Here is a 20584-nt window from a genome sequence, read left to right on the forward strand (position 1 = left end):
GGCACTCTGGATTTATGGTTAAGGAGATGTTCAAAATGTTCTTTCCAGCATTAATGCATTTCATTGTCACACTTAAAAAGAAAAACACCATCCGGTTAACATAGATACATAGAAGATAGGAACAGGAGGAGACCTTTTGGCCCTTCGAGTCTGTTCCGCCATTTATCACGATCATGACTGATCATCCAACTCAATAGCCGAAACCTGCTTTCTCTCCATCACCTTTGATCCCATTTGCCCCAAGTGATATCTAGCCACCTCTTGAATATATTCTATGTTTTAGCATCAACCACTTCCTGTGGTAATGAATTCCACAGGCTCACCACTCTTTGGATGAAGAAATGTCTTCTCATCTCTGTCCGAAATGGTTTACCCTGAATCCTCAGACTGTATCTCCTGGTTCTGGACACACCCACTATTGGGAACATCTTCCCTGCATCTACCCTGTCTGGTCCTGTTAGAATTTTATAAGTCTCTATGAGATTTCCCCCTCATCCTTCTGAACTCCAGCAAGAACAATCCTGACCTGGGATTGGATTGCAAAGATGATTCTGGATAGGAGCAAAAGTAGCAGGGTAGTTGTTATGGGGGACTTTAGCTTTCCAAATATTGACTGGAAACGCTTTAGTTCAAGTATTTTAGATGGGTCATTTTTTGTCCAATGTGTGCAGGAGGGTTTCCTGACACAGTATGTAGATGGGCCAACAAGAGACGAGGCCACATTGGATTTGGTACTGGGTCATGAACCAGGCTAGGTGTTAGATTTGGAGGTAAGTGAGCACTTTGGTGATAGTGACCACAATTTGGTTGCGTTTACTTTAGCGATGGAAAGGGATAGGTATATACCGCAGGGCAAGAGTTATAGCTGGGGGAAAGGCAATTATGATGCGATGAGGCAAGACATAGGATGCATAGGATGGGGAAGGAAACTGCAGGGGATGGGCACAATTGAAATGTGGAGCTTGTTCAAGGAACAGCTACTGCGTGTCCTTGATAAGTATGTACCTGTCAGGCAGGGAGGAAGTGGTCGAGCGAGGGAACCGTGGTTTACTAAAGTAGTTGAATCACTTGTCAAGAGGAAGAAGGAGCCTTACGTAAAGATGAGACGTGAAGGTTCAGTTAGGGCGCTTGAGAGTTACAAGTTAGCCAGGAAGGACCTAGAGAGCTAAGAAGAGCCAGGAGGGGACAGGAGAAGTACTTGGCAGGTAGGATCAAGGAAAACCCTACAGCTTTCTATAGGTCTGTCAGGAATAAAAGAATGACAAGGGTAAGAGTAGGGCCAGTCAAGGACAGTAGTGGGAAGTTCTGCGTGGAGTCCGAGGAGATAGGAGAGGCGTTAAATGAATATTATTCATCAGTATTCACACAGGAAAAAGACAATGTTGTCGAGGAGAATACTGAGATACAGGCTACTAGACAAGACGGTTTGAGGTTCATAAGGAGGAAGTGTCAGCAATTCTGGAAAGTGTGAAAATAGATACGTCACCTGGGCTGGATACGATTTCTCCTAGGATTCTCTGGGAAGCTAGGGAGGAGATTGCTGAGCCTTTGGCTTTGATCTTTAAGTCATCTTTGTCTACAGGAATAGTACCAGAAGACTGGAGGATAGCAAATGTTATCCCCTTGTTCAAGAAGGGGAGTAGAGACAACCATGGTAACTATAGACCAGTGAGCCTTACTTCTGTTGTGGGCAAAGTCTTGGAAAGGATTATAAGAGATAGGATTTATAACCATCCAGAAAGGAATCATTTGATTAGGTATAGTCAACACAGTTTTGTGAAGGGTAGGTTGTGCTTCACAAACCTTATTCAGTTCTTTGAGAAGGTGACCAAACAGGTGGATGAGGGTAAAGCAGTTGATGTGGTGTATATGGATTTCAGTCAAGCATTTGATAAGGTTCCCCACGGTAAAAATACGTAGGCATGGGATTGAGGGGGATTTAACGGTTTGGATCAGAAATTGGCTAGCTGTAAGAAGACAGGGGGTGGTGGTTGATGGGAAATGTTCAGCCTGGAGTTCAGTTACTAGTGGTGTACCACAAGGATCTGTTTTGCGGCCACTGCTTTTTGTTATTTTTATAAATGACCTGGAGGAGGGCATGGGTGAGTAAATTTGCGGATGACACTAAAGTCGGTGAAGTTGTCGACAGCGCGGAAGAATGTTTCAGGTTACAGAGGGACATAGATAAGCTGCAGAGCTGGGCTGAGAAGTGGCAAATAGAGATTGATGCAGAAAAGTGTGAGGTGATTCATTTTGGAAGGAATAACAGGAATACAGAGTACTGGGCGAATGGTAAGATTCTTGGTGATGTGGATGAGCAGAGAGATCTCGGTGTCCATGTACATAGATCCCTGAAAGTTGCCACCCATGTTACATAGAACATAGAACATAGAACAATACAGCGCAGTACAGGCCTTTCGGCCCACGATGTTGCACCGACATGGGAAGTCAAAAACTAAAGGCCATCTAACCTACACTATGCCATTATCATCCATATGCTTATCCAATAAACTTTTAAATGCCCTCAATGTTGGCGAGTTCACTACTGTTGCAGGTAGGGCATTCCACGGCCTCACCACTCTTTGCGTAAAAAACCTACCTCGGTCCTATATCTATTACCCCTCAATTTAAGGCTATGTCCCCTCGTGCTAGCCACCTCCATCCGTGGGAGAAGGCTCTCACTGCCCACCCTATCTAACCCTCTGATCATTTTGTATGCCTCTATCAAGTCACCTCTTAACCTTCTTCTCTCTAACGAAAACAACCTCAAGTCCATCAGCCTTTCCTCATAAGATTTTCCCTCCATACCAGGCAACATCCTGGTAAATCTCCTCTGCACCCGTTCCAAAGCTTCCACGTCCTTCCTATAATGAAGCGACCAGAACTGTACGCAATACTCCAAATGCGGCCGTACCAGAGTTTTGTACAGCTACAACATGACCTCATGGCTCCGGAACTCAATCCCTCTACCAATAAAGGCCAACACACCATAGGCCTTCTTCACAACCCTATCAACCTGGGTGGCAACTTTCAGGGATCTATGTACATGGACACCGAGATCCCTCTGCTCATCCACACTATCAAGAATTTTACCATTAGCCAAATATTTCGCATTCCTGTTATTCTTTCCAAAGTGAATCACCTCACACTTCTCCACATTAAACTCCATTTGCCACCTCTCAGCCCAGCTCTGCAGCTTATCTATGTCCCTCTGTAACCTGCAACATCCTTCTGCACTGTCTACAACTCCACCGACTTTAGTGTTGTCTGCAAATTTACTCACCCAACCTTCTGCGCCCTCCTCTAGGTCATTTATAAAAATGACAAACAGCAACGGCCCCAGAACAGATCCTTGTGATACGCCACTCGTAACTGAACTCCATTCTGAACATTTCCCATCAACCACCACCCTCTGTCTTCTTTCAACTAGCCAATTTCTGATCCACATCTCTAAATCACCCTCAATCCCCAGCCTCCGTATTTTCTGCAATAGTCGACCGTGGGGAACCTTATCAAACGCTTTACTGAAATCCATATACACCACGTCAACTGCTCTACCCTCGTCTACCTGTTCAGTCACCTTCTCAAAGAACTCGATAAGGTTTGTGAGGCATGACCTACCCTTCACCAAACCATGCTGACTATCCCTAATCATATTATTCCTATCTAGATGATTATAAATCGTATCTCTTATAATCCTCTCCAAGACTTTACCCACAACAGACGTGAGGCTCACCGGCCTATAGTTACCGGGGTTATCTCTACTCCCCTTCTTGAAAAAAGGGACCACATTTGCTATCCTCCAGTCCTCTGGCACTATTCCTGTAGCCAATGATGACATAAAAATCAAAGCCAAAGGCTCAGCAATCTCTTCCCTGGCTTCCCAGAGAATCCTAGGATAAATCCCATCAGGCCCCGGGGACTTATCTATTTTCACCTTATCCAGAATTGCCAACACTTCTTCCCTACGCACCTCAATGCCATCTATTCTAATAGCCTGGGTCTCAGCATTCTCCTCCACAACATTATCTTTTTCCTGAGTGAATACTGACGAAAAGTATTCATTTAGTATCTCGCTTATCTCCTCAGCCTCCACACATAACTTCCCACCACTGTCCTTGACTGGCCCTACTCTTACCCTAGTCATTCTTTTATTCCTGACATACCTATAGAAAGCTTTTGGGTTTTCCTTGATCCTACCTGCCAAAGACTTCTCATGTTCCCTCCTTGCTCGTCTTAGCTCTCTCTTTAGATCCTTCCTCGCTTCCTTGTAACTATCAAGCGCCCCAACTGAAACTTCACACCTCCTCTTCACATAGGCCTCCTTCTTCCTCTTAACAAGAGATTCCACTTCTTTGGTAAACCACGGTTCCCTCGCTCGACCCCTTCCTCCCTGCCTGACTGGTACGTACTTATCAAGAACACGCAATAGCTGTTCCTTGAACAAGCTCCACATATCCAGTGTGCCCAACCCTTGCAGCCTACTTCTCCAACCTACACATCCTAAGTCATGTCTAATGGCATCATAATTGCCCTTCCCTCAGCTATAACTCTTGCCCTGCGGGGTATACTTATCCCTTTCCATCACTAACGTAAAGGTCACCGAATTGTGGTTACTGTCTCCAAAGTGCTCACCTACCTCCAGATCTAACACCTGGCCTGGTTCATTACCCAAAACCAAATCCAATGTGGCCTCGCCTCTTGTTGGCCTGTCAACATATTGTGTCAGGAAACCCTCCTGCACACATTGTACAAAGAACGACCCATCTAATGTACTCGAACTATATCTTTTCCAGTCAATATTTGGAAAGTTAAAGTCTCCCATAACAACTACCCTGTTACTTTCGCTCTTTTCCAGAATCATCTTCGCCATCCTTTCCTCTACATCCCTAGTACTATTAGGTGGCCTATAGAAAACTCCCAACAGAGTGACCTCTCCTTTCCTGTTTCTAACCTCAGCCCATACTACCTCAGAAGAAGAGTCCCCATCTAGCATCCTTTCCGCCACCGTAATACTGTCCTTGACTAGCAGCGCCACACCTCCCCCTCTTTTGCCCCCTTCTCTGAGCTTACTAAAACACCTAAACCCCGGAACCTGCAACAACCATTCTTGTCCCTGCTCTATCCATGTCTCTGAAATGGCTAAAACATCGAAGTCCCAGGTACCAACCCATGCTGCCAGTTCCCCTACCTTATTTTGTATACTCCTGGCATTGAAGTAGACACACTTCAAACCACCTACCTGAACACTGGCACCCTCCTGCGAAGTCAAATCTGTGCTCCTGACCTCTATAGGCTCAATCTCCTGTACCCCAAAACTACAATCCAGGTTCCCATGCCCCTGCTGAATTAGTTTAAACCCCCCCAAAGAGCACTAACAAATCTCCCCCCCAGGATATTGGTGCCCCTCAGGTTCAGATGTAGACCATCCTGTCTATAGAGGTCCCACCTTCCCCAGAAAGAGCCCCAGTTATCCAGAAATCTGAATGCCTCCCGCCTGCACCATCCCTGTAGCCACGTGTTTAATTGCTCTCTCTCCCTATTCCTCATCTCACTATCATGTGGCACGGGCAACAACCCAGAGATAACAACTCTGTATGTTCTCGCTCTGAGTGTCCATCCTAGCTCCCTAAAGGCCTGCCTGACATCCTTGTCCCCTTTCCTACCTATGTCGTTAGTGCCAGTGTGGACTACGACTTGGGGCTGCTCCCCCTCCCCCTTAAGGACCCGGAAAACACGATCCGAGACATCATGCACCCTTGCACCTGGGAGGCAACATACCAAATGTGAGTCTCTCTCGCTCCCACAAAATCTCCTATCTGTGCCCCTGACTATTGAGTCCCCAATTACTAATGTTCTGCTCCTCTCCCCCCTTCCCTTCTGAGCAACAGGGACAGACTCCGTGCCAGAGGCCCGTACCCCATGGCTTACCCCTGGTAAGTCGTCCCCCCCACAAGTATCCAAAACGGTAAACTTGTTACTCAGGAGAACGACCGCAGGGGGTCCCTGCACTGACTGCTTCTTCCTAGTCCCTCTTACAGTTACCCATCTATCTCCAGTCTTTGGTGTAACTACTTCCCTGAAGCTCCTATCTCTGACCCCCTCTGCCTCCCGAATGATCCGAAGTTCATCCAACTCCAGCTCCAGTTCCCTAACACGGTCTTGGAGGAGCTGGAGATGGCTGCACTTCCTGCAGGTAAAATCAGCCGGGACACTAACGGCATCCCTCACCTCAAACATCCTGCAGGAGGAACATTGCACTGCCTTCCCTGCCATCCCTCTAAGTTCCAACCAAGTTCTGGTTAACAAATATAAAATAAATAAAAAATAATAATATAATATAGCACTTACCTGCTCACACCAATGGGTCTTATTATTAGGTTAGAGGAGGAGGGCGGGTGGGAGACACTATATGTGTAGTGTCTCGGGTTTCCTCTCCACCAGAATTTATTGGCTAGGGGGAAAAAAAAACCTTCCCAGAAGTCCGCGGGTTGTACTTCCGGTTCCCGCCTTATATTAAAAGAAAAACAGGATCGGTACCGGCTGGCTCTCCCTCTCACGCTCGTTTGAAAGTCCCGGCTGGCTCTCCCCCTCGTGCCCTTTTTAAAGTCCCGGCTGGCTCACCTCTCGCGCTCTTTCTAAAGTTGAAAGTCCCGGCTGGCTCACCTCTCGCGCCCTTTTTAAAGTCCCCGCTGGCTCACCTCTCGCGCTCTTTTGAAAGTCCCGGCTTGCTCTCCCTCTCGCGCTCTTTTGAAAGTCCCGGCTGGCTCTCCCTCTCGCGCTCGTTTGAAAGTCCCGGCTGGCTCTCCCTCTCGCGCTCGTTTGAAAGTCCCGGCTGGCTCTCCCTCTCGCGCTCTTTTGAAAGTCCCGGCTGGCTCACCTCTCGCCAATTGATAGGGTTGTTAAGAAGGCGTACGGTGTGTTAACTTTTATTGGCGGAGGGATTGTGTTTTGGAGCCATGAGGTCATGTTGCAGCTGTACAAAACTCTGGTGCGGCCGCATTTGGAGTATTGGGTGCAGTTCTGGTCACCGCATTATAGGAAGGATATGGAAGCATTAGAAAGGGTGCAGAGGAGATTTACCAGGATGTTGCCTTGTATGGAGAGAAGATCTTATGAGGAAAGGCTGAGGGACTTGAGGCTGTTTTCGTTAGAGAGAAGAAGGTTAAGAGGTGACGTAATAGGGGCATACAAAATGATCAGAGGATTAGATAGGGTGGACAGTGAGAGCCTTTTTCCTCAGATGGTGATGGCTAGCACGAGGGGACATAGCTTTAAATTGAGGGGAGATAGATATAGGACAGATGTCAGAGGTAGGTTCTTTACTCAGAGAGTAGTAGGGACGTGGAATGCCCTGCCTGCAACAGCAGTGGACTCGCCAACATTAAGGGCATTTAAATGGTCATTGGATAAACATATGGATGATAATGGAATAGTGTAGATGGGCTTTAGATTGGTTTCACAGATCAACACAACATCGAGGGCCGAAGGGCCTGTACTGCGCTGTAATGTTCTAATTCTAATTCTAGTCAATCTCTCTTCATATGACAGTTCCGCCATCCCTGGAATCGCTGCACTCCCTTGAGAGCATGAACATTCTTCCTCAGAAAAAGAGACCAAAACTGTGCACAATATTCTAGCTGTGGCCTCACCAAGGCCTGGTATAATTGCAACAACACATCCCTGCTCCTAGACTCAAAACCTCGCAATGAAGGCCAACATACCATTTGCCTTCTTTACCGCCTGCTGCATCTGCATGCTTACCTTCAGCTACTGGTGCACAAGGGCACCCAGGTTCCACTGCAAACTCCCCTCTCCCAATTTACAACTGTTTTAAGTAATAATCTGCCTTCCAATTTTGCTTCCAGAGTGAATAATCTCACACTTATCCAAATTATACTGCATCTGCTATTGATTTGCCCACTTGTCCAACCTGTCCAAATCATGCATCCTCGCCACAGTTTACCCTCTCACCCAACTTGGTATCATCTGCAAACTTTGAGATGTCACATTTTGTTCCATCATCTAAATCATTAATATATATTGTGAATACTTGGGGTCCCAACACCGATTTTGTGACACCCTACTAGTTACTGCCTGCCAATTTTAAAAGGACTCATTAATTCCTACTCTTTGTTTCCTCTCTGCCAACCAGTTTTCTATCCAGCTCAATACACTTCCCCAATCCTCTCAACTTTAATCTTGCACAATAATAATTAAGGAGATTTTGTCTAATTGACCTCGGTTGTGATGGCTTCAAAGGAGATTTACATGTCATGATGATCAGCATATTCGGGCTTTCTCTTTGTCCAACATGTCCTTTATCTTCCAGATTTTCTTTGGTTGCCAGCCTTGAGCTGTTGGGAATTCTACCTGTAAATATAGTTATCTAACTATGTTTGGAACTCTGCCTGTTAGAACTGTGATCTCTTCATTGTAATGTACACATTTTTGAGTTCTACAAATGAATAATTATTTCTACTTGCCTAAAAAGTTCCAGAAAATATCTGAGAGTCAGAGAGTCATTGAGTAGTTACAGCACAGAAGGAAGTCATCTGGTTCGTTGTGTCTCTGCTGGATCTCCGAAGGATCCATTCATCTAGTGCCATTTCCTGCCTTCTCCCCATTGCCCTGCATCTTCTTCCTTTTCGAACTTTAGTCCAATTCCCTCTTAAATGTCTTGACTGAAGCTGTCTCCACCACAGTCACACAATGGGTTGTTCTTCCAGACAAGGAAGGGTGCTCATTTTTGTTCCAGGAGGCCACATATTTCAACATCACTGTTGTCGAACCATTCCTGGTGACGACAATGCTTGAATCCTGTGAACTGGACATTGGGCAGCATTTTCTTCCTTGATAAGACAAATATGGAGTACTCATTTAGTACCTCAGCCATGCCCTCTGCCTCTATGTGTAAATTTGTTTTAGGTCCATAATTGGCCACACACCCTTTTCCTATTTATATGACCACAAAAGACTTCTGAATTTCATTTTATTTTCGCTGCCATTTTCATCTAATATTCGCTCTTTTTTTATTTGTTTTTTCACTACAATTGTATTATCCACCTTGCATTAATCATATGCACCTTTTTCTGCTTCATCTTATGCTCTCCCTCTTCTGTCATCCATGGAGCACTGGATCTACTTGCCTTACCTTTCTCTCTCGGTTCTACTTGCCCTACCTTTCTTGCTCGTGGGAATGCACATGAATAATCTCCTCTTTCAAGGTTCATGGTTCCATAAAAATTTTGCTTGCCAGTCTTTGAATCCATTTTCCTTGGGCATGATCTATTCTCACCCCACTGAAGTTGGTCTGTACCCAAATTAATTACTCTTACACTGGATTGTTCCTTCTCATTTTCCATACCCAACCTAATATAACCAAGACATAAACCTTATATAATGACCACCATCTACAATAATAATCTTTATTGTCACAAGTAGGCTTACATTAACGCTGCAATGAAGTTACCGTGAAAAGCCCCTAGTCGCCACATTCTGCAGCCAGTTCGGGTACACGGAGGGAGAATTCAGAATGTCCAAATTACCTAATAGCATGTCTTTTGGGACTTGTGGGAGGAAACACACGCAGACACAGGGAGAACGTGCAGACTCCGCACAGATAGTGACCCAAGGATGCTGTTGTTGTGAAGCAACAGTGCTAACCACTCTGCTACCACGCTGCCCACACGGCAACATTTGCAACATGTTCCCCAATGGCACTTGATCCATTTGACCCACCTCACTTCCTAGAACCTGATTCAGCAATGCCTCCTTCCTCATTGGACTGGAAATATACTGATGCAGAAAATTGTCCTGAACACCCTCTAGGAACCCTTGCCCCTCTCTGCCCTTTACACTATTCCAATCCCAGTATTTGTGAGGATAATTAAATTCCTCCATTGTAACTACTCTATGGTTGGAACTATATGGTCTCGGAGCATGAGTGGGGCGGATGTGAACTTGTGTGAAACTGCGTGACAAGATGTTGGGTTAGCATCCCGATCACATTACAACATTGCACCATATTATGGCCAGTGGGCGTGGACTGGTGTTGGAAGCATGCTCGCCGACAATTAAAAAGGCAATTAAGCCCATCAAAAAGGCAGTTGTCGTGAATTTTATGCAGCCCGTGTGATTTTGAAGTTGGCACATAGGCCATCCGTTTTTTAATTCAAACTCAAACCAGGGTGGGAACAAAGTCGACCAGAGCCGTGGAATTTGAAGTAGATTAGGAGTTTAGATGAGAGTTTATCAGTGGTAAATTTATTCCAACAAATGGGGATTATCTACTTCTCTCAAGGGACCTCCTCTGAACAGGAGAGCGCCAGAAGGAAGAGGAGGTCGAGTGACTGCAGACAGCATCCCAGAGAGCGAACTGTGGGAAGAGAGGTGCAGCCAGAAGGGATGTAGGGCCAGTAGGAACTGCAAGGCGGAAGGATCCATAGAGGATGCCATTATCCTGCAGGCATAATTTACAGGCAGCAATCTAAATACTTCAATCTATCTGAGGTCCAGTGCAGAAGGAGACTGCACCTCTCTAATGACACTTTCATATGCCAGCTGATAGGCTCAGAGATCGTCTCAACATGTGAAGATGGCCACCTTATGCCTATGGCACTTCAGGTTACAGTGGCCCTGAACCTTTATGCCTCCAGTTATTTCCAAGGGTCAGTGGGAGATCTATGTGGCGTTTCCCAGTCTGCAGCTCACAGCTGCATCAAGCTGGTCACTGACGGTTTATTCAGATGGACCATTAACTTTATTCATTTTTGGACCAATGATGCCAGCCAGACTGGGCTTCACTGCAATTGCTGGGTTCCCCGCATTCTGTGTGCCAGAGATATCACACATGTGGCAATAAAGGTGCTAGTGGGTGAGCAGGGTGCATTCGTCAACAGAATAGGGTTCCATTCCATAAACTTCCAGATTGTTTGCGACCACCAGACACAGATTCTGCAGCAATGTGCCAGATATCCTGGCAGCTCCCATGATGCATACATCCTATGATACTCCCAGGTGCCAAGGCTCTTGGTTGCTCCAGCTCGGTTGGATGGTTGGCTCCTGGGTGACAAAGGCTATCCTCTGAAAAGGTGGCTCATGACACTACTTTGGCACCCAAGGACAAAGCAAAGGAGAGGTACAGTGGAGGTTTTGCCTCTACAAAGGCAATAATTGAGAGGACAATTGGGCTGCTCAAGATGAGGTTCCGTTGCCTGGACCAATCAGGACGAGCACTGCAATATCCTTTAGAGCGTGTCTCAATTATTGTCTGCTGCATTCTGCACAATCTGGCTCTGTCAATGGGGGGCCCATTGGAGTCTGACGACAGCGAGGCAGCTCCACAGGCCGCAGAGGACAACTCAAGTAATGGGTTAAGCAAGAAAGTGCAATACTGGGAGCAGAGTGTTAGCTTGGAGTTTGGAGCTCTTGAGGTGATGTCAGGATTCAAAAGCGATGAAGGACAAGTGGAAGCAGATGATTGGATGAGTTCAATTGGGTAAGTATTTAGTACTTTTATCACTAATAGTTTGTAAGATCTACATTCAGTGGCCTCTGATTCGCTGGTAGTGAGGCCCCGGGAAGAAGGGTCTGAAAGTAATTGATATGATTTGATTTTAAATATCTTCCAGAAGGTTTGATTTAAAGCAGTAAGTCACGGCAGGAAAGTTCAAAGCTGTGGTGTGCTCATCCTGCTGTATGTGGGAAGCCAGGAAAGGTTCCAGTGCCCAGGGCCAGTGTGTGTGCAGCAAGTGTCTCCAGCTGCAGCTCCTGGAAGTCCAGGTTTCAGAGCTTGATTGGTGGCTGGGGATACTGTGGAACACCTGTGGACAGAGAGTATGGTGGATAGCATGTATAGAGGTGGTCACACTACAGGCTAAGACTCCACAGGACGGAGGGGAATGGGTGACCACCAGGCGCAGCAGGGGGACTATGCAGGTAATGCAGGAATCTCCTACGGTCATTCCACTGCAAAATAAATATGTCGCTTTGGATACTGTTGGGAAGAATGGCCTCTCAGGGAAAAGCTGCAACAGCCAAATTCGTTGCACCACAGTTGGCTCTGCTACACAGGGCAGTAAATAAAAAGTGTGGGAATACAATAGTTATAGGGAATTCAATTGTAAGGAAAATAGATAGACGTTTATGTGGCTGCAAATTAGACTACAGGATGGTATATTGCCTCCTTGGTGCTAGGGCCAAAGATGTCTCAGAGCGGCTACAGGATATTCTGGAGGAGGAGGGTGAACAGCCAGTGGTCATGGTACACATTGATACAAATGACATAGGTTAAAAAAAAGGGATGAGGCCTTAAAGGCAGAATATAGGGAGATAGGAAGGATGTTGAAAACTAGGATCTCAAAGGTAGTGATCCTGGGATTACTACGCGTGCCACCTACTAGTCAGAGCAGAAATATCAGGATATGAGACTTCCGCTGGCGGCTATAAGGGATTAAGTTGCGCATTTGGTGGCTCTCGCTCCGGTCAGACTTTAAGACCTTTTCCCTTGACTTTGATGAACTTTTGAGCACTGGAGTGAAAAACAATAGTATTCTAGATCTGTATCCATACAGAGTTGTATGGACTTAAGGAGTAGAAGGGAGTGAAAACAGGCGAAGAAGGGGCTGAACAAAGGTGGTGTGGAAGCTCAAGTGGGAGGAAAGATGGCCGATGAACAGACAGCACTGGACAACATGCTGAAGGTCATGAAAGAGAGCTTCGCAGCACTGAAGCAGGATAATTTGGAACCGCTCCAGAAAGCGGTGGAGCGACTGGACCAGAGGCTGGACGCTCATGATAAGAAGGTCCAGGCACTGGAGAAGACAGTGGAAGGGCAGGCGGATTTCCAAACGGTAGCAGACGTGGAAATTAGAAAGATGAAAGAGCAACAATCAAGGCTGATGGACAGGCTGGAGGACCTGGAAAACAGGTCTCGCCGGCAGAATCTGAGAATCATTGGGCTCCCGGAGGGGGCCGAGGGAGTGGATGCCACGGCATATGTGGCAGACATGCTGCAGAAGCTGGTGGGGGATGATTTCTTCCCGCGTCCGTTGGAGCTGGACAGGGCACACAGAGTGCAGGCAAGGTAGCCGCGGGGGGGGGGGGGGCGATGGTGGTCAGGTTCCATAGGTTCGTGGACAAGGAGCGGGTTCTACAGTGGGCCAAGAGCACGAAGAGCTGTTCATGGAACAACATTGTCCTGCGCATCTACCAGGATTTGAGCCAGGAGGTGGCCAGAAGGAGGGAAGCCTACAGACAAATTAAAGAGATCCTGTCTAAAAAGGTCAAGTTCGGGCTACTTTTCCCGGCGCGGCTTTGGGTCACATACCGGGAACAGCAACATTATTTTGACGACCCGGAGGAAGCGATGGACTTCGCTAAGGGGCATGGACTGGTGCCGAACTGAGGACCCATGGACTCAAGTTAGACTGTATTAAGGGATGTTTGCATTTGTTCGCAGATTGCCCTTCGTGTTAGCGATGTCGTTCGGCATGCTCTTTTACTTAAAATTGGGGGTGTTCTTGTGTTTGTGTTTACCTGTTTGAAAGTTTTAAAGTTAAAGCCAAAGTTATAGTTAAAGTTTAAGTTATTGGGTGCTGGGGGGCTGTTCGGGTTCTTTTTGCTACTTTTCTGGGAATGTTGGGAGGGGGGTGGGTGGTAGCGCCCACCTCATTACACAGTTTGAATTGCACTATTGTGGGGGCGAGCTTTGTTCTTTGTTTTCTCTCTGTTTGGTCCCAGAGCGATTGCTTGAACAGGGGAGGTGGTGTTGATGGGCGGGGGGGGGGGGGATGGAGGGACAATAGGTGAGAGACATGGTGGCGTCGGAGTTGAGAGCCACCAGGCTAGCTGCTTTGAGCTAGTCAACGGGAGCGAGGTGGGGGGTGTGTATACAGCCAGTATATGGCAGGGGTTAGGTTACAAGGGGTTGTTGATGGGCGGGGGAGGGGGGGGGGGGTGGAATGGAGGGACAATAGATGGGAGACATGGTGGCGTCGGAGTTGAGAGCCACCAGGCTAGCTGCTTTGAACTAGTCAACGGGAGCGAGTTGGGGGTGTGTATACAGCCAGTATACGGCAGGGGTTAGGTTACAAGGGGTTGTTGCTGGGGGGGGGAAAGATGATCTGCTGACGAGGGAGGGAACTGAACCAGGTAACAGGGAAGAGGTCGGGGGTGGGAGCTGCCAAGAGGTGGACCAGGGGAGGCACGGCACATGGGCAGGGGTTGAGCCCAAGAAGGGGGGTGGCTGATCGGCGTTGGGGGGGGGGCAGGGTGCCCTCCAACCAGGCTGATCACCTGGAATGTGATTAAACGGGCCGGTCAAGAGGGCACGTGTGTTCGCGCACTTACGGGCTCTGAAGGCGGATGTAATGTTGCTGCAGGAGACACATTTGAAAGTGGCGGACCAGATTAGATTACGGAAGGGCTGGGTTAGCCAGGTCTTCCATTCGCGGCTTGACACTAAGACCAGAGGGGTCGCGATCATGATTAACAAACGGGTTAAATTTGAGGCGGACAGCACAGTTGCGGATGGGGGTGGAAGACTTCTCATGGCCCCGGCAAGCTTGAGGGGGTGAGGGTGGTCCTAGTGAATGTTTACGCTCCAAATTAGGATGATGTAGATTTCATCAAAAGACTGCTGGGGAAAATCCCCAACTTGGATTCGCACAAGTTGATTATGGGTGGGGACTTTAATACAGTCCTCGATCCCGACCTGGACTGGTCGTGCTCCAGAGCGGGCAGGGTCCCGGCAACGGAAAGGGAACTGAAAGGGTGCTTGGAACAAATAGACCCCTGAGAATCAGCCGGCCGACGGGGAAGGAGTTCTCGTTCTATTCACATGTTCACAAGGTTTATTCTCGTATTGACTTCTTTATTATGAGAAGGGACTTTTTGGAGGAGGTGAGGGATACAGAATAGTCAGCGATCACTATTTCGGACCGTGGTCCACATTGGGTCAACCTGCAGGTCTGCAAAGAAAGTTACCAGCGCCCACAATGGAGGTTAGAGGTGGGATTGTTGGCAGATGAGAGGGTGTGTGAGAGAGTGGAGAAATGCATGCAGGACTACCTGCAGGTCAACGATACAGGGAAAGTCTCAGCAGCGGTGCTCTGGGAGGCGCTGAAGGCGGTGGTGAGAGGGGAACTGATCTCAATCCGAGCCCATAGGGACAGAATGGACAGGGCAGAGATGGACAGACTGGTGCAGGAGATGATACGGACGGATAGAGAATATGCGGAGTCCCCGAGGGCAGAGCTACTTAGGGAATGACAGAGACTGCAGGCGGAGCTGGGGACACTATCCACTGGGAAGGCCGTAGAGCAGCTTAGAAAGGCCAGGGGCGCGGTGTATGAGTATGGGGAGAAAGCCAGCAGAATGCTTGCACAGCAACTTAGGAAGAGGGAGGCGGCCAGGGAAATAGGGACGGTAGTGGACGGGGCAGGGAACCAGGTTGGAGACCTGGCAGGATTGAACAGGGTATTCAGGGACTTCTACAGCAAGCTGTATGCCTCGGAACCCCCCAGTGGGCCAGAGGAGATGAGGCGCTTCTTCGATGGGCTGACCTTCCCAAAGGTGGGCAGAGGGATGGTAGAGGGGCTGGGGGCGCCGATTAGAGCTGAAGAAGTAATAGGGGGCCTGAAGGTCATGCAGTCGGGTAAAGCCCTGGGGCTGGACGGGTATCCAGTGGAGTTCTACAAAATGTTCGCGGGGATAGTGGGCCCGGTGCTGGTTAGGGTGTTTAATGAGGAGAGGGACAATGGGGTGCTACCCCCGACGATGTCGCAAGCCACCATCCCGCTGATATTAAAACGGGATAAAGATCCGGAAGCTTGTGGGTCCTTTTCGCCAATCTCCCTGATTAATATGGATGCTAAACTGCTGGCCAAGATCCTGGCGTCCAGAATCGAAGACTGCGTACCGGACGTGTTTGTGGAGGGCCAAACGGGGTTTGTTAAGGGCAGGCAGCTGGTAGCCAATCTAAGAAAGCTACTCAATGTGATTATCATGCCCCGAAGGGCAGAGAGCTGGAGGTAGTGGTGGCAATGGATGCCGAAAAGCCTTTTGACCGGGTGGAGTGGGACTATTTATGGGAGGTGGTGGGACGGTTTGGGTTTGGAGAAGGCTTTGTGGACTGGGTTAGACTGCTAGATCAGGCCCCGGAGGCTAGTGTAAGGATGAACAGGATGACATCTGAGTATTTTAGACTGCACTGCGGGACAAGACAGGGATGCCCCCTCTCTCCACTGCTAGTCCATTGTTGACAATGGAGTTGAAACTCGCTTTACGCGGATGACCTGCTTTTGTATGTGTCGGATCCAGCGGCAGGGATGGATGGGATTATGGAAATTCTAGGGGAATTTGGCCGGTTTTCGGGCTACAAATTGAACATAGCAAAAAGCGAGATGTTTGTGGTGCAGGCGAGGGGTCAGGAGAATAGGCTGAGTGAGCTACCGTTTAGGCTGGTTGGGGAATGGTTTAGGTATTTAAGGATACAAGTGGTGCGTGACTGGGGAAAGATGCATAAGTTGAACTTGTCTAGGCTGATGGAGCAAATGAGGAGCAAGTTTCGGAGGTGGGATGCTGTCACTAGAGGGTAGAGTACAGACGGTGAAGATGACGATCCTCCCGAGATTCCTGTTTATTTTTCAGTGTTTCCCTATTTTCATTCCGCGGTCCTTCTTTAAAAGAATCAATAAAATCATCCTGGGGTTTGTTTGGGCGGGGAAGTCCCGGCAGGTAAAGAGGGGGATGCTGGAACGGAACCGTAGTGAGGGGGGTCTGGCGTTGCCGAACCTCAGCAACTACTACTGGGCGGCTAACAAAGCCGTGATAACGAAATGGATGGTGGGTACGGGGTCGGTTTGGGAGCGGGTGGAAGCTGCTTCGTGCAGGGGCACCAGCTTGGCAGCCCTGGTCACGGCTCCTCTGCTGCTCCCGCCGGCCAGGTATTCCACCAGCCCTATTGTCCTGGGGGCTCTGCGGATTTGGGACCAATGGAGGAAGCATGCGGAGGAAGTGGGAGCGTCGGTCTGGTCCCCAATATGCGACAACCACCGATTTGTCCCGGGGAAGATGGACGGTGGGTTTCGAACGTGGCGGAGGGCGGGGGTAGGAATGATGGGCGACTAGTTCCTGGAAGGGAGCTATGCGAACATGAGGGCGCTGGAGGAGAAGTTCGGGCTGGCGAGGGGGGATGACTTTCGGTACTTGCAGGTGCGGGATTTTGTACGTAGACAGGTCCTGTCCATTCCACGCCTTCCACCAAGGGGGATCCAGGACCGGGTAGTTTCCAGGGGTGAGGTAGGAGAGGGGAGAGTCTCGGATATTTATAAGGAGCTTATGGGAGCGGAGGACACAGGGACCGAGGAACTGAAACTCAAGTGGGAGGAGGAGCTTGGTGGGAAGTTGGAGGGAGGCGTATGGGCAGACGCTCTGAGGAGGGTAAATGCAACCGCAACATGCGCCAGGCTCGGCCTGATTCAGTTCAAGGTAGTTCACCGGGCCCACATGACGGTGGCCCGGATGAGCAATTCTTTGGGCTGGAGGACAAGTGTGCTAGATGTGGGGGAGGACCAGCAAACCATGTCCACATGTTCTGGGCGTGTCCAAAACTCAGGGGATACTGGCAGGGATTTGCGGACGTCATATTCCGGGTACTGAAAACAAGGGTGGCGATGAGTCCAGAGGTGGCGATTTTTGGGGTATCGGAGGACCTGGGAGTCCAGGAGGGGTTAGAGGTCGATGTTGTGGCCTTTGCTTCCCTGATTGCCCGGCGACGAATACTGTTGGCCTGGAGAGACTCAAAGCCCCCAAAGACCGAAGTATGGCTGTCGGTCATGGCAAGCTTTCTTGGCTTGGAAAAAATCAAGTTCGCCTGACGAGGATCACTATCGGGGTTCGCCTGGAGGTGGCAACCATTCATCGACTTCTTCGCAGGGAACTAATCGTCAGCGGGGGAAGGGGGGGGGGGGGCATGGGGGGGGGGGGGGGGGTAGAATAGTGTAGAGTAGGGCGGAAGAATAGGCGGGTCTATTTGCGAGAGAGGAACTGTTATTTGCACTATGTTTTTTGTAATTGGTATCTGCACACTAATGTACATTGTTACTGTTTACAATGTCAAAAAATACCTCAATAAAATTGTCTGTTAAAAATAAAAGAAATATCAGGATATATCAAATGAATACGTGGCTGACGAGATGGTGCAAGGGGAAGGGTTTCAGATTCCAGGGACATTGGGACCAGTTCTGGGGAGATGGGACAAACTGGACAGATTACACCTGAACAGCACTGGAACTGATGTCCTGGGGGGAGTATTTGCTAAAGTGGTTGGGGAGGGTTTAAACTAAAATGGTCAGAGGGGTGGAAACTTACACAAGGAGTCAGAGGAGGGGAAAACATGATCAAGAACAAAGACAAAAAGGGGAATAAGAAAATTGATTGGCAAAAAAATCAAGGGCCTGAATCAAATAGGGCCACAGTGGAAAATAATGGTAACGGGACAAGGAATGTTAAAAAGCCAAACCTTAAGGCTTTGTGCCCTAACGTGAGGAGCCCCCGTCCAAGCTGATTACGTGGAATGTGAGAGGTTTGAATGGGCCGGTCAAAAGGGCTCGCGCTTTCGCACATTTAAAGGGCCTGAAGGCAGACATAGCAATGCTTCAGGAGACACATCGAAAGATTATTGACCAGACGAGATTGAGAAAGGGGTGGGCTGGTCAGGTGTTCCATTTGGGGCTGGACTCAAAAACCAAGGGGTAGCGATATTAAGTAGTAAGCGGGTGGCGTTAAGGGCTAGAAGAATTGTGGCTGATAAGGGTGGGGGGTTGATATATAATGGTGAGTGGGAAGTTGGAGATTGTACAGGCGGTGCTTGTGAACGTGGTGCGCTGAACTGGGACGATGTGGGATTTATGAGGCGGGTGTTGGACTTGGAGTCTCATGGCCTGATCGTGGGGGAGAATTTAACACGGTCATTGATCCGCATCTGGACCGGTCAAAATCCAGGACTGGAAGGAGGCCTGCCATAGCAAAGGAGTTGAGGGGTTTTATGGAGCAGATGGGAGATGTGGACCCGTGGGGATTCGAGCGATCAAGGGCGAAGGAGTTTTAGTTTTTTTCTCATGTCCATAAAGTTTACTCCCGTATTGATTTATTTGTTCTAATCAGGGCGCTAATTCCGAAGGTGGCGGGAACGGAATATTCGATGATTGCAGTCTCTGATCATGCCCCGCATTGGGTGGATTTGCGGTTGAATGAGGAGAGAGGGCAGCGTCCGTTGTGGAGATTAGATGTGGGGTTCTTAGCGGATGAAGCGGTCTGCGGGCGGGTGAATAAGTCCATCCAGAATTACCTGGAAACAAATGATACGGGAGAGATATCAGCAGCGACAGTTTGGGAGGCTCTGAAGGCAGTTGTAAGAGGGGAACTAAATTCGATTCGGTCCCATAGAGAAAAGGTGGAACGAGCAGAGAGGGAGAGATTAGTGGAGGAGATACTTCGAGTGGATAGGACATATGCGGAGGCCCCGGACGCTGGGCTCCTGAGGGAGCGCTGGAAGCTGCACGCAGAGTTTGAGTTGTTGACCACGGGGAGAGCGGTGGAGCAGTTGAGGAGGGAAGGTGGGGTCTACGAATATGGGGAAAAGGCGAGCAGGATGCTGGCGCACGAGCTTAGGAAGAGAGAGGTGGCCAGGGAGATTGGGAGAGTAAGGAATAGGGAGGGTAACATGATCTTGGACCCCGGGGGGGGGGGGGGGGGGGGGGGGGTGAACGACGTTTTTAAAGAATTTTATAGCAAATTATATGAGTCGGAACCCACAGCTGGAGAAGGGATGAGGCGGTTCCTAGATCAGTTGAGGTTTCTGAGGGTGGATGAGGACCCGATGGAGGGGCTGGAAGCCCCGATTGAGGCAGAGGAAATTGTTAAAGGACTAGAAAGCATGCAGTCGGGCAAGGCTCCGGGGCCAGACGGTTACCCGGTAAAATTTTACAAGAAGTTCTCAGAGATGTTGTGCCAGCTGCTGATGAGGACCTTTAACAAGGCCAGAGAGAGGGCTATCCTCCCCCCAACGATGTCGCAGGCCTCGATTTCACTCATTCTTAAATGAGAGAAGGACTCATAGAACATAGAACACGGAGGAATGTGGGTCATATAGGCCGATATCGCTATTGAACGTAGATGCCAAGCTGCTGGCTAAGATTTAGGCCACCAGAATAGAAGACTGTGTCCCGGGGGTGATAGGGAAGGACCAAACTGGATTTTTTAAGGGCAGACAGCTCAATGCTAAAGTCCGGAGGTTCTTAAATGTAATTATGATGCCCTCAGAAGGAGAGGAGGCGGAGGTGGTGGTTGTGATGGATGCGGAGAAGGTTTTTGATCAGGTGGAGTGGGAGTATTTATGGGAGACGCTGCGAAGGTTTGGGTTTGGTGAGGGCTTTATTGACTGGGTGCGATTGCTCTACCAGGCGGCGGTAGCAAGCGTGGGCTGAGGTCGGGGCACTTTAAGCTACACCGAGGGACGAGGCAGGGGTGCCCCCTCTCCCCATTGCTGTTCGCTCTGGTTATAGAGCCACTGTCCATC

Source organism: Scyliorhinus canicula, chromosome 14, assembly GCF_902713615.1.
Source record: "Scyliorhinus canicula chromosome 14, sScyCan1.1, whole genome shotgun sequence".
Classification (NCBI taxonomy): domain Eukaryota; kingdom Metazoa; phylum Chordata; class Chondrichthyes; order Carcharhiniformes; family Scyliorhinidae; genus Scyliorhinus; species Scyliorhinus canicula.